General features: G+C 39.6%; 1 long non-coding RNA gene across 1 annotated transcript in view; it reads right to left on the reverse strand.

Moving 5' to 3' along the window:
- The window catches only part of LOC135111302 (uncharacterized), a 50,667-nt gene extending 28,037 nt beyond the window's left edge, over positions 1-22,630 (reverse strand). The window contains exon 1 of the long non-coding RNA XR_010273681.1: positions 21,280-22,630. This is a non-coding gene — a long non-coding RNA (uncharacterized LOC135111302). The remainder of the gene's footprint in view (positions 1-21,279) is intronic.
- Positions 22,631-23,618: the final 988 nt, after the last annotated feature.

A 23,618-nucleotide genomic window follows, 5' to 3' on the forward strand; every position in this document is an offset into this window, starting at 1 on the left:
TTCTAAAATTAAACTGCAGTCAAAACGTGGTGAGTCATATGAGTTACCAAAACATGTTCGTCTAAATAAAAAGTTCACTGCATGACTTTTTTTTTTCTGGTCCTGTATTACTTTTTAGTGAAGGGTTTGTTGTGGATAACTTGTCCTGTACATCAGAGAGCAGAGTCACAGAATAATGTCCACCGTAATAAACAGAGGCAGACTATGAGCGTAAACTATATAAATCTTGCAGCCGCGTTTAATTTTATCGGCAATACCTTTAGTAGGCGTGTTGTTTATCGTGTTTTTTTGTATTATCGTCCCGCCATATGTCAAGTCTTCACTCACCCAGCAGTCAGGTATGTAACAGGATGGACACCGCGCCTCCACTTGTGGCGTGGGACTCAATAAAATATGCACCAACATCACACGGCCCGTAAATCTGGTGGCTTATACACACACACACACACACGTTCCATTCCGCATTTTTTTTTTTTTTATCCTTTATACTAAAATATCAAATAAAAAAGATGAGTGAGCCATGCCTTATCTACTTCTCTACTTGTATACTTTGTCTCTTCTCTAATAATCTACCTTTCTTCAGCTTGACAATATTTCCACGTCTTCACCTACACATCTAGATTACTTATATTTTTTTTTTTTGTGTGTTTTTTTTTTTCTTAATAGTAACGTGTAATGACTCAAATATTGTTATTTTTTTCTCTCTTTTTATTTTTCACATCACGCTTTGCTATCATGCATATTCGTAAGGATAACTGGTTCCTGGTGTTCTTGCAAGTAGTGTTTGGAACCACGGGAAGTGTTTGGCAGGATAACTCGTCCCTGCACTCCTCTCTTCAGCTCAGTTTCGTTAAAGACACACCTGATGGTCGTGAGGGGGAGCATGGAGAGAGACCATGGCAAGGAGGGATGTCAGTGAGATTTACGTCTATTTTCACTTCCATTCCCTATATGACTCTCTCTCTCTCTCTCTCTCTCTCTCTCTCTCTCTCTCTCTCTCTCTCTCTCTCTCTCTCTGTCTCTCTCTCTCTCAACTATTTCTTCGGTACAAGGGGAGTGTGATGGCCCGTCAATATCCTTCAACATGCACACAGCACCGCCTTGTCTCCCGAGGATGTGGTCAGTTATTCACCCAATACCACGGAACTATTGCCACTGCATCGCCAGGGTTACACCTCTATTACCTCTCACTTATACGGCGTTAATTGACCGATCAACCCTGCAAGTGAGGATGGACAGCTGCTTCAGTCAGTTGGCAAGTGTCCACACAAGCCAGCCTGAGAGGGTTTCAGACCAAGGCAGTCTATCGGTCAACACACGGCCGCCACGCTATTCCGAGCCACTAAAGCTACTGCCAGGTACGGAAAGTGGTTTTAAAATGCCTCGCCAAAAGTAAACTCTCCATTCTGGTTTCCAGGGGAGTGTTATCATTGAAGTTCTGGAGTAAAGGTAATCGATTAACTTCCATTAGGCGTGTTTGGCGTTAGTCTGATCTTTAGTACCACGCCTGACGCTGAGGTGAAGACTTCGTAAAATGTTGGTTCTATCTTTATGGCGGGAGTGAAATGCTTTATATTCTCCTATTTTTCATCGTCATCGGAGAAAATTTACTTTTATTCATTCCTTCGTCAGGCATGCTTGCACCAAGAGTACACGTGTAGCATAACTGAGGAGGAATTCCTGCGCCAACAAAATATTTGTCTCGCGTGTGTGAACAACTTGTACTCTGCCCGTGTCAGGGGAAAGAAAAGTACCTGTCGTAACACACTGATTGTTTGGGCAACGAGAAAAAAAACTTCAGGACTTTTGCCATTTTTCTACTCCTGTACTTACTTTACTTGCCTTTCTTGTTCCTTCCAGTGTTTACAAAGTTAATAAAAGAAAAACAATATCACAGTATATCACATTACAAAGCGGACTTTAAGATGTTACGCTCATTTTATATTATAACTACTCTGATACAAAGAATTTTACTTTTTTTAACAGACAAATTTCGCAAGATCATTCCTCTCTTAAATTTTTTTTATCTTATTTCTTTTCCTTTGGTCACATTTCTTTCTTTTGTAGCTCTGACTTTCCTCTCTTCGGCGCGGGTGAAGTGAGTACCCGATGAACAGGTCATCTGTCTTCAGACCTTAACAAAAAGCCAGTGGAGAGAGAGGCCATTCGTCTTTCCTGAGTTAAGTCAGGGTTTCCTTGGATAATGATTTGCTGTGCCTGTGCCGTAATCAAGTAAGAAACGCCGCTAAATATTAAAGCGAAAAATGACCACAGAGGTAAAGACAGCTACATGCAGCAGCTTGAGGTAGAGACAGGAGGGACGGCAAGAAAAGGAACACGGAGCGAGGAAGACAGAGAGAGAATGAAGGTAAGGAGAGGGCAGGCCATGACAAGTTAGGGGAAAGGGAAGAAAATAACAAACATCTAAGAGAGTGTGGAAAGTTACTGTGGTGGAAAAAAAGAGAGGTAATGACAAATTAAGGTAAGCAGGTAAAGGAACGAAGAAATAGAGGGTATGGAACATTACTTAGGTAAGAAAAGGGAAGTTTGATATTAGGGGAAAAGGACGAAAAGGAGAGAAGATACTAGGGTCTGCAAAACATTCCCTGGAAGATATAAGAGGACAAAGGGGGACAAAAGGAGGAAGATGCAATGGGTAGGACTAGTGGAGGTCATAAATAGCCAGGGATAAGGACGAAGGGAGATGTAGGAGGGTACAAAAAAAAAATACTTGGGTAGAAAGAGAGGAAAGTATAATAAGCCAGGGAAAGGGGAACGCGGGGACGAGGATGCAATGAGTAGGGATTTGAGAGAGTCTGAAAAGTAAGGGAAGGGACAAAGGGAATAAGATGAGAGGGGTACGAAAAGTCACTGAAGTAGGAGGAGGAGGAGGGAGAGAAGGACAACGAGGAGGGGAAGGAGAGGCCCGGCAGACCTTCCACCCACCAAATTACTCGCTTACGTGGGATGATGCGAAAATATTTGCGCGGAAATGCAGTTTCTGGAGGCACGCCCACGGCTCATCAAGGTTAGGCAAACACAAATTCCTCCCTAATGAAGTATTTTTGCGGGGGTCTCTTGCCTGCGTAAGTCACTTTCCTGGATGTGGATATTTTCTGCCGGGAAGTGCACCACATTATTTTTTTTTTCCTGTTTTTATATTTCTTTTCTCACACGAATTATTTTAGTCAACTTCGTTCTTTTTATCATATGGACTGGTGAGAAAGAAGTTGATAGGTGTCCCTCTCTCTCTCTCTCTCTCTCTCTCTCTCTCTCTCTCTCTCTCTCTCTCTCTCTCTCTCTCTCTCTCTCTCTTACCCTCCTATTTTCACCTACAGTCGTTCCTGTTATTTGTTTCAATTTCACTTCACATAATTCAAGTAGCAATAACTTTCATTCGTTTTTTTTTTTCATTTCCTGTCGTTGTTATTATCGTTGTTGTTGTCGTCGTTGTTGTTGTTGCTCATTCGGAGGCAATTAACGCAAGGATTTAATCGCATTACGCAGTTTGATTTATGCTCGTAATTGTTTAACAAGCGATAAATTTCAACAGTAAATACGACTTCACAAATACTGGATTCTTTGCTGCCACGGAAAAACAGAGTGGCAGAATGAACTACGAGTATACCATTATTAGTGCGCGGGTGAGGCCGGCACGTGTGTGTGTGTGTGTGTGTGTGTGTGTGTGTGTGTGTGTGTGTGTGTGTGTGTGTGTGTGTGTGTGTGTGTGTGTGTGTGCTAAGTGACATGTCGAGGGCTAAGGCTAATAAACTTGGGAGCCCTTTGCAAGCAACAGCCGCATGATGTGACACAAGACGGGTCGCGGAGGGAGGCGGGGGCATGGACTGCGTGAGGCGGAGCTGGACAGGACAGGAGGGAGACAGGCTGGAAATGAAAAGTCGTTGAGGAAAAGGATGCGGAGAGTAAGGTTCTTTTGGTATGGGGTTGTTTATGAAGGGGTGAGTGTAGGGACGGAGTAAATAAAGTGAGATATGACAAGGATAGATAGATGGATGGATGTGTTAGATGGAATGGAAGCAGAAAGAAGTAAGGATAAACAAGTGTTGAAGTGTTAAGTATGGAGTTGTGGAGTGTGTCAATGAAGGGAAGGTAGATCTGGATGGTGTTAAGTTGGATCGATTGCTACTAAATTGATACGACCTTTGCCTCACGCATCACGCACACAAACATTAAAACAATAAAGGAACCAAATTCACGGTGTTTTTGATGCAAATGTGCCTCAAAACACAGTATCATTGCCCTGTTTGTCGCTGACGGGCGCCCATTAGCCCAGTGAATCATTCTATAATGGCATTACTCATATCAAATTCAGTCCACGCATGGCAATATATGACGGACGATGTGTGTGTGTGTGTGTGTGTGTGTGTGTGTTTCGCCTCAGCACTTGGTTCTTACTTATTTTTTTTTTTATTACTTATTCATTATTAGTTGATTTATTGTTACTAATTTATTGATAACTGGAAACAAACAAACATCTGCGTACCCTGATGTTTAGCCAACATTAAGTCAGGTCACTTAAGGAATCCAGATGTCCTGAGTTTGGGCTGCCACACCCAGCTAAGCATGGCCCCTATCGTTACCCTCACCCCAAACGTTCCGCGCACTTTGATCAATATAAAATTAAATATAACAATGCCTAACATATCCATTCTTTTCAGGCCAAATGTGTGTATTATATCTTTTCTTTCTTGTTTCTTGAGTTGAATGACCCCCTTTTTTTAAATTTAACACCATTACAGGGACCTTAAGAAACCTACGTAATGTATTAGAGAAAAAAAATGAGACAATACATTCGTAATCAGCCCAGTTATTCCTTCAAGAAGCGAGTTCTGCGCGTTTACCTGCAGCACTGTATAGCTGGTGAGCCAACTTCCAGCGCGGCCATTGTAAATCATAGACATAAATTGTCGATCAATTTACGTTTAACGGATAAATTCCTCATTTTTTTAAAGTTAAGTCTCGCGTGATTCTTCCGTATGTTCTCAATCCGGCTGGTGTAATTTTCGGCCATTACTTTAACATTTAGCACCCGGTAGGATTACATGTACGAAAAACTTGCATGTTGCGTTCGTGGAAGAGGAAACGGTGAGCCATCCCTCCTGCAGGGGGGAGAGAGTCAGTGGCCAGGCACGCGACGAGAACGAGAGAGAGAGAGAGAGAGAGAGAGAGAGAGTATCATGAGGAAGAAGATCCACTAGACCACAGAAGCCTTGCTGCACGTGGGCCAATGAACATATTCACAATAAACACTATCATTACTTCTGGTCAGGACAAATGGAGCGGCAAGAACGTAATGAACTGTGTTGGCTGTGCATGGAGGCAACCACTGGCGGAGGAACGTACCACACACACACACACACACACACACACACACACACACACAACAATGGCTTTATTTAGACCAGTGTGTGTGTGTGTGTGTGTGTGTGTGTGTGTGTGTGTGTGTGTGTGTGTGTGTGTGTGTGCTCACCCGCGTAGTTATGATCTCCGGAATACGAAGAAAAAAGGCAACTAACCGCGTGTTGTTTTTCGAGTCAAAATGTTTGTGTTCAGATGCAATAAGACGCGTCCCTTGTAATAGCGGTTTGGTTTCGTTGTTGGGGTTATTGTTGTTGTTGTCGTCGTCGTGGCATTAAGACGAGACCACCTCCATCCTCCATCCCCTCTCTCTCTCTCTCTCTCTCTCTCTCTCTCTCTCTCTCTCTCTCTCTCTCTCTCTCTCTCTCTGATTGCCGTGTCCATTCAAGTCAATTATATAGTCAGTTCACTCTAATCAGAAGCTTAGGATATTGAAAGTGATGGTTTTTAGTTGGTTTACTTTATTAATAAGAAAAATGGCAGCATATTTGTCTTCCACTACAGTACAATCATATAAAAAATTACTAATGGTATAGATTGTATAAATGTTAGTTTTTTTTTTTTTTTTTTAGTAGCAGCACATGTATATACTCGTACACAAGGCAACTTGTTTATAAGTGGCTAAAGTTGCCTTTTTTTCACATTTCTTTTGTCATCATTATTTTTGTGGGTTGCACTCACACACTTGATCCTCAATGTGTTCAATTCATAGATTTCATAAGTTACTATTTGTAACTTATGAAATCTATGAAGATTTTTTTTTTATTTTTCATAATTTTTTCATTTTTTTCTGATTTTCTGATTTCATTTCAATTTAGTTTTTGAGTGGAGTATCTCTTAGTTGTCTCTTCGTTAAAAGATGCAGTTTTGCATTTTTTTTAAAGATTTTTTACTTTTTTTTGTCATTTTCAGGATTTTACGCACAATGTTTTTTTTTCATTACGTTGTGTTTTTTTTCTACCTTTTTGTCATCATTTATTATCCGTTATAATTATTTTCTGGGTTTTGACTTTATTTTGTTATTTATATTTCGTTATTTCATTTTATTTTGATTTTTTTGCCATTTTAATTTTTATTATTTTCTTCTTTTTGCTTTTTCTCATTTTTTTGTCATTTCCTGGCTATTTTTTTACTTTTTCTTTATGCTTCTTCATTCACTAAGATTTTTTACTTATTACTATTTTCTTTTAATATTTTTTCTGACTTTTTTACCATTTTTTGGCTTTATTTCTTTTTGTCATTATTTTCTAGCTTTTATACTTTTCTTTGTCACTATTTTCTAGATTTTTAATTATTTGTTATAGAAATTTTCATTTTTTTTCACTTTTTATTGATATTGATTATTTTAATGTTTTGTAGTTGTTTTATGTTTTTTACTATTTTTCTTATATTTTCTCTTTTTTGTAATTCCTTTTTCCTTTTTTTCTTTTTTTCACAATTTTCTGGCTCTTTACTTTTTTATTATTTTTTTTTCTTATACTTACAATTTGCTTTTTTTTACTATTTTATTTTCATTATTTTAATCTTTTGTAATTCTTTTATGTTTTTTTTTTCTTACTCTTCTGCTTATCTTTCTTATTTTATTGTAATTATTTTTTTTTTACTTTTCTCATGTTTGTTATTATTTTGTCTTCACTTTCTCATTATTTTGTGGAATATTTTTTACATTTTTTGTCATTATTTTCTTCCATTTTCACTCTTATCACTTTTGTCACTTTTTGTCCCTTTCGTCATTTTTTTTTATTTTTGTCATATTTTTTACTTTATCAATATTTTATGCTTTTTTACTTTTTTTGTCATTTTCTGCCTTTTTATTTTTTAGTCATTCTGTTCTGGGTTTTTAGTTTTTGTAATTATTTTCACTTTTTTACTTTTTTGTCATTATCTTGCGGGTTTTTTCTATTTTTGTCGCTATTTTTCACTTTTTGTCGCTATTTTGTTTAGTTTCCTTTCTTGTCAATATTTTATTTTTTTTTTACTTTTTTTTCATTATTTATCTTTTTTTTCATTTTTGTCATTTATTTTTTTGTTCTAATTATTTTCTGGATTTCCACTTTTGTCATTTCTTTATTGATGTTTTGTCATTATTTTTTTGGTTTATTTTACTTTTTTGCTATTATTTTCATTTTTTGTCATTATTATTTTTTACTTTTTTTCATTATTATTTTCTTATTATTTTCATTTTTTTTTCTTTTTTATTATTATTTTTTTATTATTTTTTTTTTTACTTTTCTTCATTATTTTTTTATTATTTTCTCTTACTTTTTCATTATTATTTTTTTTTACTTTTTTCATTATTATTATTTTTTTAATTTTCATTATTATTTTTTTTAACCTTTTATCATTATTATAATTTTTTTTATACTTTTTTCATTATTATTTTTACTTTTTTTCATTTTTTTTTGTTTTCTGTTATTTTTTTACTTTTTGTTTTATTATTTTTTTTTTACTTTTCATCATTATTTTAGTTTTTAATTATCCTTACTATTTTTTTCATTATTTTCAGCTTTTTTTTTATTTTAGTCAATGGTTTCTTGTCATCATTTTCTGCTTTTATTTTTTTCACTACTTTCTGGCTTTTTTCAAAATTGTTTTCTCATTATTTTCTGACTTATTTTTTTATCATTATTTTATGGTTTTTTTTTTTTACTTTGATGTCTTTCTTTCTTTTTTATATTTTTTTCTCACTATTTTTTCATTATTTTTGTTTTTATTACTTTTGTTATTTTCTGGATTTTTTTTTACTTATCTTCCTTTTCCTCATTATTATTTTTTTTTTTTTACTTTTTCGGTATTATTTTCTGTTTCTGGTCACCATTTTTTGGCTTTTTTATATTTCTAATTACTTGCCATAATATTCTGCCTTCTTTACTTCAACACTATTTCCATAATTTTGTAAACTTTTTTTTATTTTTGGTAATTTTTGTTTCATTTTTTTCACATTTTTTTTTTATTTTGTCATTATTTTTTTTTACTTTTCCCATTATGATTTTTTTTTCTTTTTCTCATCATTTTGTGGCTTCCTCTCAGAATCTAGTTTTTCGGTGGTGAGTCACGTGATTACATCATTAAAAGATACTATTTTTCTTCCTTTTTATTCAATGTTTTCCGTTTTCCAAACGCAGTCTTCTTTCTCAGTGGACTAATAATTAAGTCAGACTTCTTAAGTTACGGTACAGTATTTTGTTTGTTTTTTAATCTTTTTTATCATTATTTTTCCTTACTTCTTGTTTTCTTAGTGGAGAGTCACTTAATTAATTTGTTTCCTCGTTAAGATTTTTTTTCTATTTTTTCCTTGTTTTTATTTGTGCCATTGTTCTTTTGTTTCCTCTCACTGTTAATAGCCGTATTTCACCAGTTTTCCTCCCACTATCAATGGCTGTTTCACCAATACTGGATAGAATTTTTCTTTTCTTTGTTTTTTTGTCGTTGTTTTGGTTTTCACAATCTTGATCCTCAGCAAGTTAACACTCAAATCGTAGCATTCTAAAATAACTTGTATAAAGATTTTTTTGGTGGATTTTTATTTTTTTTATATTTTGTCATCGTTTTCTGATTTGCTCTCACTCAAAATATTTAGGCATCTTATTTAATGAAGATACTTTAATTACTTTTTTTTTCTATTAATTTCTGGTTTCAACGGCGGATTGACAGTCGATTAATATACTTCATAGGTTATGAGAGCAAAGACTTTCTTGTTACTTTTTTTTTACTTTATCTTTTTTATCTTTTAATTTCTTTTACGTCATTATTTTTCATTTAGTGTCACGAATGTTCTTGTTCCTCGCTGAAGAATCACTCAGTTGTTTCGTTAATAACAGATAGATTAATATTTCTTTTTTTCTTTGCAAATTTTAAGCGCTTTATTTTTTTGTTATTAATTTCTGGATTTCACTCACCACCTTGTTCCTCAGTGGAATCACTTAGTGTTCTTGCTCCTTAATTAATGGATGAAAAACTTCTTTTTGGTCTAATTTCGGGTTTGGATTGACAAGCATGTTCCTCAGTAAAGACTCAGTGCTTAGGCTTCTTAATCCATAGTTAGAAAGCTTACTTTGTTTTTGTACTTTCTTTTTCCCCAATTTTCTCGGTTGCACTGACTAGGATGGTCCTCAGTGCGAGTGACTCAGTGTTTAGCGGCTTGCGACCCGTGATGGAGGCTCTGCGCACTAGTCCGCCCTTTCTTCTGTTTCTGTGAACGCAGCCGAGCCTTAAGGGCAGCCACCTCTCGGGCCCATTTCACTCGCGCGGGGCCTGAGGGTGGCGGCTGTGATTCCAGTACCTTCAAATCCAGATCAGGTTTATAATCAGTAGGTAGGCTGTAATGGGTGTCGATCTTACAGCGGACGGATTTCAGATTTATTTTGTTGTAGCGCTTTTTCTTCTCTCCTGACATTTGATTGTTTCTTTTCAGCTGGCGGACATAACGGTAATGGCTACACGAGAACGTCTTCTTTCTTAACTCCAGTTCCTTCTTTACCTTCATTCTCGCCGTCATGTTCTTCACCGGTGTTGGTGGGGAGCCCTTCCACCACCTCCACTTGCTGCTTACATTGGCCATCGCGGTGTTCTTGTGGCGGCAAGTCATTACCTTCTTTTTCAAATGTTGATCCTTCCCTATATTCTTCCGCGTCGTCATTTTTTCCACCGGTGATGTTGTCTTCACATTGCCAAGCGACACACTCTCTCTCTTCTTTCTTAAAAGCATTGCTTTCCGTATCTTCTCTCTCCTTGTACTGTTCTTCACGATGACTTTGGTTAAAGACAAAAGTTTGGTTATAGAGGGAAGGTTAACTTTCTCAATAACGTCTTGTTTCTCAGCTTCCTTCTCAAAATTTTGTCCCTCTTTAATTTCCTTATCTGCATTGTCTTTCTCAGGAGAGGTACTTTTCACATCTTCAACAACCACTTCCTTCTTTCCAGTGTCATGCGCATCATAGTCTTCCGAAACACTAGTCTCCTTTCCTTCAAGAGTATTAGCTTCCTCGCCTTCATGATATTCATCGTCTTTTTCCTGAACTAGCTGCATTTCACTCATTTTTGCTGGTTTCATTTCCTTCTCGGTAACTTTTTGTTTCTCAGTATCTTCTTTCTCTTCCTCATCTGTCTTCTCTGTTTTTGTAGGGACGCTTTCCACATCTTCGGTGTCTCCTTCAGTCTCTTCAGACTCATTTTTATCATATTCTTCCCAAACTGCGCTCTTCTCTTCTGCTGGATTCTTTTGGACACTTTCCGCGTTTTCATTGTGTTTTTCGTGAACTAGCTGTACTTCACTCATTGTTCCTGATTCTTTCTTCATCTCTGTATGATTTTGTTCCTCTGTATCTCCTTTGTCTTTCTTATTAGTCGTATTTTCATCAGCATTATTCTTTGTCTCGCATGGAATGTCTTTCTTGTGTATTTCCTGAACCTGAATGATCTGGTTTTCTTTGTTTGTTTCTTTAGGCTTCATAGACGCCTGCTTATCGCGACGGACGGTACGAGGTGCGCTGCGCTGCTGTTGGCGTGCAGCAGGAGCGTCTTTGTTGAATGACCGCACGTTCTTGGTTTGCATGGGGATTACTGGCGGCAACTTTACAATTTCTGGAGTTGTTATGATGTTAACGGGTTTATCTTTCTTCTTAAAACTGTTGAACAAGGAAGTCGCGTAGTCGATCTTTACTTGGTTTTCGTCATCCCCGCGTTTAGCGCACTCGTACTTATCGTTCTCTTGTAACGGCTTATTTTTCTGTTTCTCAGCGGCATCGGTCTCGTCGCCGCCTGAAGCCGCTTGGTCCTTTTGAACAATTTTGAAGCTGGTTTCCGTGACATAAAGAACGAACTTTTCTGAATTTCGGTTCTCCATCTCTTGAAGGAAGGTTGCCAGGCGGCCAAAGAGGACAACCTTCTTTCCGCGCCGCTGCTTGATGGAGACCTTGACGGCCGTCTTGCCTGGCGTCCAGTATTCGCGGAAAACCATGCCGTCCATGTACATCACAGTCTCCAGAGACGTGTACTTCTGGAGACTGGGTTCTTCTTTATGCGGTTTGAAAAAGAATTTGGCTACCTTCTTGAAGCGAGGCCCTCGTGGCCAGCAACAGCAGAAGAAAGATTTCGCGTCGGGATCTCCCATGGATACTTTGACAGTGCGTGGGGGGCCGCGGAGAATGTCGCCATTCTCCACGACACACTCCCCACGCATGTATGTGCTGAAGGAGCGTCTACCATCCATCCTGTCTCCTGTCATCTGACAGACTGAATGTCCCACTAGGGTACACTAGTATTTAGGATACCTGAGGTGCTTGGAAAATGCTTCACACTGGAGAGTTTGGAGTTGTGAAGCAATGCACACAGTGTTGCCGCCTTGCAGAGCACCGTCTTTAGGGTTCACAGGCAGGGATGCACGTGCACCACGGATAGGGTGTTGGGGCTCGGGAGGTGATCCTGCACTGGCAACTGTGATCGGGCGCGACCAATAGGAAACTTGAGCTGCATTGCAACAGCCAATCACAAACCACCTTTTATTATTATTATTATTATTATTATTATTATTATTATTATTATTATTATTATTATTATTATATAATAATAATAATAATAATAATAATAATAATAATAATAATTATTATTATTATTATTATTATTATCCCTCCACCTCCATGACTGTTCATCCAAATTATTCTCTACCTGTAAATACCAAACTTGCGTCACCTAATCTGGACACGACCCGCTAACTCTTGCCTAACGGGAACCTCGCAGCATGGGAGGGGGAGAGGAAGGGCAGAGGTTATTACAAGGCCTTGGAAACACACAGGGCGGGTCAGGTTAGGTATTATCTGCGCTCACTAAAGTTCACGTGAAGTCAAAGAAGTGTGTGTGTGTGTGTGTGTGTGTGTGTGTGTGTGTGTGTGTGTGTGTGTGTGTGTGTGTGTGTGTGTGTGTGTGATTTTTTTTTTACTATTGTATGGTGTATTTTTAAGCCTCTCTCTCTCTCTCTCTCTCTCTCTCTCTCTCTCTCTCTCTCTCTCTCTCTCTCTCTCTCTCTCTCTCTCTCTCTCTCTCTCTCTCCCTAGCATTTAACGCAAGCGGATTCTCTTGTGTGAAATGTTGTATGGTTGTATGTTACGAGAATTTATTTACACACACACACACACACACACACACACACACACACACACACACACACAGGAGGCACATATGGTGAGTCAACAACAAATATGCTAAAAAGAACAAAAACAATCATACAAACATTTATATTCGAAAAGGGAAAGCAATACAACTAAAAAAAAAAACAATACAAAGATAAATGTACAAAGACACACAGAAAACAGCAATGGAGAGACAACAGGTACGTAGGAGGACAAATTTGTATAGATGGGGAGATAAGAGGGGAGGGGAGAGGACAGGAGAGAAGAGGGGAAGAGAAGAAAGGAAAGGAGAGGAGAGGAGAGGAAAGGAGAAGAGAGGAGAAGAGAGGCTAAGAGAGAAGAGAAGCGAGTTAGGACTGAAGTGAAACGAAGTGAAATAAAATGAGAAGAGGGAGAGAAGAGAAGAAAGGACAAAAAGAGATAAAAATTAAAGTTGAAGAGAAATGAGGAGACAAGATAAAGGAAAAGAAATGGAGATGAAAGCAGCATAGGAGAAATGAGAAGAGAAGAGAGGAGAAATAAGAAAAGAAGAAAATACCAGAGAAAAGGAGAAAAAAAATCTGAAATGACGATACGTGAAAGAAGATAAGAGAAGAGACGAGATGATGAAACAAGCATAGATAAAAATAGCAGAGATAAAGAAAGAGAAACAGAAGAGAACAAAGGACACTTACTATCAACACACACACACACACACACACACACACACACACACACACACTTCCCCTTAGCCAGGCGCAGAAGGGCGCGCGATATCAACTTGCCTAACCGGAACCTGAAGCTGCTGCTGTTACCGAGCCGCCGCAGGTGTGATAATGACAGGTGTAGTGGTGAGGGACGCGAGACTGGCGAATCATTAGGTGGTGGCGCGGAATGTAGCGAGGTAGAGCAGCGGTAACAGTGCTTGAATTCCAGTAAATGGGACGCCAGTGTGTGTGTGTGTGTGTGTGTGTGTGTGTGTGTGTGTGTGTGTGTGTGTGTGTGTGTGTGTGTGTGTGTGTGTTTAATGGGCCGTGAATAGTATGCATATTACTATTCGTTCGTGTTGATTTGACTTTGTTAATTTGTAATGTGTGTTTCTTGTGTTTCGTGTGAATTCTAATTTGTTGTCGGTATCTATCTATTTATGTATCTACCTATCTATCTATCTATCTATCTATCTATGAATCTGATAGAAAGCATTCATGTGATGAGCAGAGAGAGAGAGAGAGAGAGAGAGAGAGAGAGAGAGAGAGAGAGAGAGAGAGAGAGAGAGAGAGAGTCTGTCGTCCCACATCTGCCTCTCATTCTAAAGTTATCTGCGTAAAGTTCTTTCATTAGGGTTTCTTTTACGCCTCCGTGCTCCTTTTTCCTTCCATACAATGCGGCCGTGAAGAGGAGATAGAGAACATGAAGTGGAGGGAAGTCGATGAAGAAGGAAGAATAGAAAAAGTTAGGAGAGGAGAGGAGAGGAGAGAGGATAAGGAGGAGGAGGAAGAGGAGAAAGAGGATAAAGGAGGGAATATGAAGTGGTGTACTAGGAGTGAAGGAGAGAAAAATAAATAAAGAGCGAATAGAAGGTAGATGAAATGATAAAAGGAGGGAAAGGAATGTAATAATGATGAAGTTGATATTAGTGGTTGTGATGGTGATGACGGTAACTTGATAGACACTCGTGGTGGTGGTGTTAATGGTTGTGATGATGTATGTGGTGGTGTATTGCTGTTTGTGGTAGGACTTCAGGTGGTGGTGGTGGTGGTGGTGGTGGTTCTGGTGTTGGTGGATGGTAACTGTTAGGAATAAAGAGACCAGAAATGAAATCCAAATATTTACGAACAATATTGGTACATGAGAGAGAGAGAGAGAGAGAGAGAGAGAGAGAGAGAGAGAGAGAGAGAGAGAGAGAGAGAGAGAGAGAGAGAGAGAGAGAGAGAGAGAGAGAGAGAAGTCGAGGGTAGGGTGCTATAATTGGCTTTCATTTCACTTCAAACACTCATTTACGCAAGAGTCCGCCAATTAAAGAGGAGTCTCCCGCCACGACACGTCCGGTGTTCATTATCACTGAGTAAAAACACCGCGTGGCTGGAAATCTATCACCTGTGCACTGGAAAGACAAAGGTGCGAAAAAAAAAAGTGCAAGAACCTGAAATGGAAGCAGTTATCGTACTTACAAATTAATGAAACAAAATATAAAATAAAAGACTATTCAGTTTCAATAAATGGAATATGAAGTTAAGAAAAGAAAATAATAAATGATTGTCTAAATTATTGCGCTACTTCTATAAAAATTAATTAAACAGAAAGGATGAAACAAAAAGACAATTCAGTTTCGGTAATTGGATACGAAGTCATGAAAAGAAAATGGTTAGCGATTGTGTAAACCATTGCTAAGGTAAGTTTACCACACCCCAATACAAATTAATCAAGCTGAGAAGGTAAAACAAAAGACGATTCAGTTTCTGTAAATCACATGTAAAATTCCGAAGAGAAAAAGGAATAAATAATAAAGTAATGATGCCGCTAAGATTGCCCAGCTCCAATACAAATTAATCACACAAAAATATAAGAAAAGATTAAATTAAATGTGAAATTCTGAGAAGAAAATTAACAAATGATAGTCTAAAAATATGGCTGCGTCTGCCCTACCACAACACTTTATAATACATTAATACGGTAAGAAATTATACATGGACTTGAAGGGGAACACTTAAAGAAAGATAGATAGGCAAGGCTTGGATAAAGCACCGAATACAACAATACGTATGGCGTCTCCTCGGTCATCCTTTCAAAACTGCAAACACTGATGACAACTGCGCAGTTTCATACACGACAAAAATGTTTTCGAATCATTAATCTCTCCTGCATTGCCTGATGAAGGAAGCTGCGGGAAAAACTGTACTGCAATACTTTTACGCATTTTACAATCGCATCTGTTCGGCATTTGAGGAGTACAAATATTGGCACAAAGCCTCTGCGGGGGGTACGTGTATGGATTCAAAAATAGATGCAATTGCAAAAATATTTGTAAATGGTGAAAAGAGCGCGTTTTCTTTCATGAATATACATATTTCAGACGGAAATATTTTGTAGATACGCTTTTAGTTGAAGGTAAAATCTGAAACTTACTTCAGTAACTGGCACGACTAAGGGATCAACACGCGCCGCATCACTGACAACAGCAGCAGCTATTCCCTCCTGTGACTCCCGGTGGGCCCCAACCCAGACGTCCTTGGCATTCCAAAAAGTGTCGGCAGAATATATGAACAGACCTCGAGGGCTTGTCCTTGGTCTTTAGTTGTCTCTTACGAATAATGAGCATGATCGAACCCCAGGGAGGAGTGGCACTTATACCTCGTGATTCATGTCCTGCACGCGAGCACGGGTTGGCGGCCTGAGGTATGCAGCATTACGTTATGATTGGTAGCACGGAACAATACCTGAATTGATAAGTTGCCTCTCCGCTAATATCTGTGATTATGCGAGGGCAAGCATTATCGAAGGCTTTATTTCTCTTCCCTAGGTTGTTCTTCAGTGTCTGTCACGCAACAGCAAGGCACGGCAAGGCACATAGACGGACTGAGTCTCCTGTTCTTTGTCATGTGGCACATATATCGACAACGCCAAGTGGTGCTGAGCGAAGAGTTTTTATCCTAACTCAGCACCGAAGCTTCCCCGTGTGTACAGCCCCGAGACTAACACCTCTAAGAAGCTACGAACTGGACACCAATTGCTGGAAATCCGTCGACAAGTTAACAGGCCAAAGTCTCGTTCGTTATCTAAATTAACCACATAAATCGTTCCACTAACTAGAAACAGCCATGCACCACCCAACGAATCGAGGAAGAGCTCTCAATCTGTTAGGGCCTGGCGAGGCTCTTCCTGGGTCTGTGAGGTGAATGCAGCCCACTGGCCGCCCGAGTTACGTCCACACTGGAAGAATGGAACAGCAGCTGGTGCCGTCTTTAGTTATTGCAGTGATTATACCCCCTGCGGCTACCCGAGTTACGTCCACAGAGGATGCATGGAGCAGCAGCTGGTGGCATATATAGTTATTACAGTGATTACACCCCCTGTGGAAGAATGAAGCCGCAGCTGGAGGTGTCTATAATCATTCTCTTTAAGGCAGGAATCCTCGCTCCCTCCTGACTGATAGAGGAACGACTGCGCTGAATATCTTAATGCACCTAAGGAAATTATGGGGATTTCAAGAAAATTTTAAAAAATCACGTTTGCGTGGCGTGTGCACATAAACACACACACACGAGCAAGCACAGCAAGCACAGCCCAGCATACACGAACAGTCTCCCGCCGGCGGAACATGCAATCATCACGAGCGGACGGAGAGCAAAACCCCTTCCCTCCCCGCCTCGCCACGCCGTTTTTAAATATCCATCTGAATGTACATCACACCGGCAGCAGGACGCGCCAATATTCATGGCTACTGCAGTGACGGAGAGGCGTGCACCACCTCACGGAGACTGCGCCGCCACGACAACTGAATAAATAAGCAAATAAATATATACATAGATAATGAGATCTTGAGATTACGTATATAAATGCATAGTTTCCACCTGTTATTATCTTTATCTGTTCTTAGAGACGTAATATGCTCAGTCATTTTTTATTCTTTATGATGTTTATTTATTTATTTATTTTTTTGACAGACACATTCTCTCTCTCTCTCTCTCTCTCTCTCTCTCTCTCTCTCTCTCTCTCTCTCTCTCTCTCTCTCTCTCTCTCTCTCTCTCTCTCTCTTGCCCTCCCAATTCAGTGATTTAATTTGAGCCAGGCCAAAATATCTCTCACAACAATTGCTGACAGACAATTTTAGTTGATAGGTCCTGGCAATCTCTGCTTCATACTTCCATAATTTTCTATTACCCAGCAGCCTCCTACCTGCCCTCCTCTCCCAGCTGGAAGTGACGCGAGTATTGTAGAATCAGTTCACAGAAGTCGCGGTGCCTTTCATTCAAGTAACTGTGCATTCTGTCCTCGTGGAAGTTGTAATATCATCCGTGTCTTGCCTTTTTGTTTTCTGTTATTTTTCTTGTTATTTTTTTCACTTGTTCCTGTCTCATACTTTTTTTTTTTCTATCTTAGCCACGTTTTCCTCTCTCTGGTCTTCGTCTGGTCATCTTTTTCTTTGGTTGTCTAGTGTCCGTCTTCTGCTTTTCAATCTCTTCTTTGTTTTATTTATAGTCCTCCTCCTCCTTATGTTTGGGTTTTGTATGGTTGTCTTCTTGTTCTTTATTAAGTTGTGTTCCTTCTTGGGTCCTCGTCCTTCATCTTCGCCTTGTTTATTATCTTTCTCCTCCTGTTAAGTTTCGTCTGGTTTTCCTCTTGTTCCTTGGTTACTAATTTTCGTCTCCTACCTTTCATTCTCCTGTGCTTTATTTAGTCTTACTGCTGCTCACTAGTGCCAGGAATCCCTCTCTACCTCTGACTCAAGGATCGAGACGCGGCGGACGAACATTTTCCACAAAGGAGATTAACAAACAAGAAACACGCCTATGAGAAGGAAAATTGGCCAACAAACTAGATTAGAATGGAAAATTGAACAGTGAAAAAAAAAAAAGACATGGGGAGAGAGAAAGACAATGAGACAGAGAGGAAAGGGAGGGAGATGAGGAGGAAGAGAACGAGGAAAGGAGGGAGGAAGGAAGCTGATTGCGGTCTGCTGCATCAAAAGCTCTCAATTTGTCATCCTCAATGGGATAATACCCGAGTTTAATTGTTTCCCTCTCGGCACGAATGCTGTAGACAGGGCGGCATGCTGCTCTCGTAGGGAATGGCAGCGGAATGGGAGAGGACGGGGAGTGGGGGGGACAGACTGCTTAGGTTGACTGGAAAATGGAGGAGTGTGGAGTGCAAGGTGGAGTTTGGCAGGGAGTAGAATGTTAGTGGGGAGAAAGTAAGAAGGACAGGAGGTTAAGATCTTGGTTGCAGAGGGTGGAAGTGAAAAAGGTGATAGGGTGTGGAATGCAAGGTGGAATTTGCATTTACGGAGCAGATTTAGGTGGATAGATGGAAAGAAGACTGATGGTGTGGAGTAGAAGTGGAGGTGGGGAGATGAGAGTGAAGGGAAGATGAAGTGAAGTGAAGCGACGATGGGGAGATAGTAGATTGATTGATACAGGAGGAGGAGGTGCAGTGTGGAGTGCATGGCAGGGGTGTAATGGGGAGGAGGCAGACAGCTGGAAGGAGAAGGCAGAGTGTGGGGAGGAGGAGGGTCTGGGAAGAGAAATGTAGGCTGAGCATAGTGGTCGGGTAATGGTAAATACATGCACGAACTGTCCTCGTCTCCCCGAAATTGCCCTAATGACCCACTTACTGCCACACAAGCCGCTGCTCATCTCTTCTTATTTCTTGCCTTTTACGCACGCCAAGGAATGCACACCACGAACATTCCACATGAATTTTACACGCGATAAAATAAGATCTTTGGGTCAGCGTGCTAACTATGGGGGATCCCTGTCAGAGAATATATATATATATATATATATATATATATATATATATATATATATATATATATATATATATATATATATATATATATATATATATATATATATATCACCTGATAAATACAAGAATATACTCGTATATACCACGAGCATGCACGAGTTCATATTATGGTCGCATTTTGAAGTGTTTTACGACATATGGAAACCGTACACACACACACACACAGAGAGAGAAGGACATCAATGCATAATGCAACATATATATTTTTTCTCCTTTATTTATAAATATTTTTGCAATCGTTGTTTTGCATTACATGTATTTCACCGACCTTGAACAAATCACAATGTCGGAGCTGAATTATTGCATTTTTACAATAGATTGCAATCGATGGTATTATTATTATTATTATTATTATTATTATTATTATTATTATCATCATCATCATCATCACCATTACCATTATTTTCGCAAACAAGATACCAGTAACTATGAAGGTCGTTTAAGGTACGTTATGGGCACAGCAACAAAACACACACACACACACACACACACACACACACACACACACACACACACACGTCCAGGTACTATTTCGGTGTATTGGTGTGCTCCGATATGGCCTAATTAAACCTACGCGGGGAGCCGAATGATCAGCGTCTCGAAAATGGACACTGCACATCATTACTATCTATTCACGTCAAAGCAAGTCCGTCAAACTCTCAAGATTTGTTCAAAGATTATTCGATACACTGGTGAAGCGCTTCGTTAATCATCACCATTAAAACTACAAGATTCTACAGCAGGAAAATGGGCTTCAATGCTTAGAGAGGGAGGGATTAGACAGCGCTCGCTACACTGGTACACCGCCTTAGAAGTACTGTGTTACATTGTCGATACATTTGCACAATTCTTGGCTTACATCACGTGCCTATTCTTTGCGTGTCCGATATGAATTAAAATTATCAAAGTTCCTATAGACATGCACATATAAAGAACGTCTGGCCTTATAGAATGATACGGCTGGGTAAGTTCAGAGGGCGGCCACTGGTTTAATGCATCATATATATGTAAATTGCCTATAGTGGGAAATTGATGTACAAATGCACCACTACATCATGCCGCCAGTCCCGCCACCGACCCCGAGCTGCCAGGATGGTGTTCGTGTGGCGAGGCGAGGCAATTTGTTGAAGGTTACAGTGATTAGTTTGTACGTTAAATATCACTTTCATTCACCATACTCTTACTCTCATTTCACTATCCTTTCGATGTTCTTCCCGCTATTTCATTTCAGGCTTCTTCTAGTACGTGCAAGAGGAGGCGTGAAAGTATGTGTGTATCAATAATGCGAGAAAGGAAATGAATCATACGTGTTTATCTATCGTGACTGCATTCCAGAGCTTCAAAGATTCCACTCCAAGTGAATCATCTCATTCACTTCACGCTTCCAGAAACATGAAGCGTCTGTGTATCTATGAATACGAGAAAGAAGTGCAACATTTATCACTATATTCATGATGACTTCATTCCGGAGCTTCAACGATTCGACTTCAAGTGAGTTGGCTTCGCATTCCTCCAAAGCTCTGCAGCTTATGAATTGGGGTGGTGGAGACGTGTGGCATCACCGGTGGCTACTCCTGCAGGATGAAGCGTACACCGAGTCGCTGATATACAGAACAGCCAGCAAAGCTTTCTAACTGAACTGACCTCCAAGCAGTAATCGTTGCATGAATTAAAGGAGTCCTTAAATATTATGTAATTAACTTATTACTCACATAGTTGCCACGTGTCTCCATACTCTCTCTCTCTCTCTCTCTCTCTCTCTCTCACTTTAAACACTTTAAACACTTTAAACACTTTATTATGTTTGTCTCTCTCTCTCTCTCTCTCTCTCTCTCTCTCTGAGCAGCATGACGTGTCACATATTATAAGATGCGAAAACATATCTTATACTGAGTAAAAACCTTATATAAACATCTACAAAGGGAGAGGAGGAGACGGTGAAAAGAGAGGATTACGTGAAGGAGTGGGAGAAGGGGAGGGGAGGAGGCGAGGGGGAGGAAGACATTGGGGGAGGAGCATAAGATGGAAGCCCGGGAAAATTTATCCTCGACAAAGTGGTATGATTCATTGCCTTCTACATAATATATCGTGTGTACTTCACCAGTAAGGCTTACTGTGGTGCGCGAAGAGCGTGTTTGCAGTGTGAGGATACAAAGGAGGCACAGCTGATATGTAAGCAGCTGATACAGTCATGGCGGGGTGGCGGGGTAGGGAAGGGAATTTCCTGCTACAAGGGCAAGTCTAGTCACTTCATATAAACACTAACCTCCTTTTGTTGCAATGACCACGTGAGGTGTTGGGAGAAGCCAGTGCCAGCCTCAGTACAGAGTTGTGTTCGCTGTGTCAAGGGTTGTGATGTCTTCCTCAGCGCTTCCGCAATGCTCCTAGTGTCCTGAGGCGGCAGCAATCCCATGTTTACTTTTAGTTTGCTCTTCTCTCGTCCAGCAGCTCATACACCTCTATATCAGAGGCCACACAGTCACCATACCCACGCACTGCACGCCGCTGCATGCCCTGGCCCATGACGTCAAGTTTGCTGCTGGCGGAGTGATACACCTCCCTGACGTGTGCCACCCTCCATGAAGGTGCCACCTCATGATTAATTTCCTGCATTATTTTAACCTTGTATGTAATTTTTTTTTAAGTCTTGATGGTTTGTGATGAAAGTTAGTGTTGTAATAGTATGGTTTATGGTTTTAAAAGTACAATGGATGTACGTATAGTTTAGCAACAGCACCAACGCCTCATCTTAACTACACTACCGCCCTCCGCCCCTCCCTCACTCCCTCCCTCCTCTCGGCTCTGCGTCCGTCCTTATGTAGTTTTCGTGGCCTTCGTGATGAAGTATAGAAGGTTTTGATAACATTACTCAAGGTTTTAATCATAATAGATCTCAGTACACTTTAAAAATCATTGTCTTTTTATGTATTGTTATGTAGAACAAGCGCTCCCTCCCTCTTTCTGTCCAACCCACTCTCCTTCTTTCGTGTCTTCCACCGTGTCTCCCTTTCGTCCACCTTTCCACCACCACATATCCGGCCATCTCCGCACACCATAACGAATCTGACAACGGTATATCTGTGAGGAAGATTTTCTATTCACAGTAAAGTCAGAGAATCCGTGAAACTACGCGCATTGCATCCTGAATAGTTTAGTAGATACGTATTTGAGGGAAGTCTTTTTAAAATACATGTAATACTCAAGTGAATGTAGATGGACGAACCTTGAAAAATGTTTATATTTGTAAGAAACTCGATATTAAACATTGATATAAGTTTGACTATTTCAAACTTAAAGAGGACGAACTCTGGTATCACTTAGGTTAGAAAGGCGAGTACTCAGCCGCCACCAGCGCCACCTCAGCCTCACTACAACTAAATTCGGGAGTTGGAAGCAATGCGTGAAGGAAAACTTCTATAACCATGTCGTGTTGCCCGCGTCATCTCCGCCACAGGTGTCTAAAGGGATGCCACTCAATGACCGAGAGGAAGACGTAACGAAATGTAAAGGCGGCGGCTAAACTCTGCAAAAATAATGCCAGCAACTTTTCGTCACGACGCACCGCCGGAGGAGCGTCTCAGAATTAAAAAGTTTAGGTATTAAAGTTCAAAAGTGGTGACGGGCGGTAGTCCCTCGCGACTGAGAGAGAGAGATTATTATTATTATAGTTTATTGACAGAATTTTTGCGATTACAAGGAGTTTAAAGTAAAAATCATTTCACTAAAAATCATTATATCATATGTAAAAAAGAGCTACAAATAAAAATCCTGTCCAGATAAAATTAACCAATTCACATTGCGTAAAAAACAAACTTTCTCCAAACTTAACTCCTAAAAAAAATTGCCAAACTCCTCTTTCTTTAAAAAAACAAGAACATTTTAGCCGTAAAAGTTTAACACATCGCAAATGACATAATCACATGTTAAAGTGCCTAATAAAAAATTCAAACTCCCTTTCTTTTTAAAAAAACAAGAACATTTTAGCCGTAAAGCTTTAACACATCGCAAAAACACATAACCACATAATTCCAGTACTCTAATTTACCCTTATACTTCATTAAACTGGTAAAACTAATAAAATCCAACATATTATATCTAGCCCTACAGTCCCTTGACAAAGAACAATTTAACAAAACATGAGACTCATCTTGTACTGCATTACTATCACACATACACAGTCGCAACTCTGCTGGTATTCCATTCCTTCTACCTGTCTCAATTTTTAAATCATGTGACATTAGTCGAAGCCTCGCAGTGTTCTGCCTTTTGTAGTCCGGGACAAACTCATTGCTGACATAAACTGGATGTACTGATAGTTCAGGGTTAATTACTGATCTGTAATGCCACATACTTAGATGCCGTCTCGGGTTTTTCTCTAATTTTTATTTTGACCATGTCCCAGTGGATTTACGTTATCTCTATACTGTAGTGCCTTCACTACAAATTGGATACCCTGAGTATTAGCTACTCTACACAACTCAAATGCAACATAGAATGGTTCTTCAACGCGTTCGGTTCCCTTAACTTTGATTCTAGAAATTTTCCTTCTCCTTTTTGCTATGACATCAAGTACAGGTGGAATACCTGATTCAATAAGACACATGT

Source organism: Scylla paramamosain, chromosome 21 (assembly GCF_035594125.1).
Source record: "Scylla paramamosain isolate STU-SP2022 chromosome 21, ASM3559412v1, whole genome shotgun sequence".
Taxonomy (NCBI): Eukaryota; Metazoa; Arthropoda; class Malacostraca; order Decapoda; family Portunidae; genus Scylla; species Scylla paramamosain.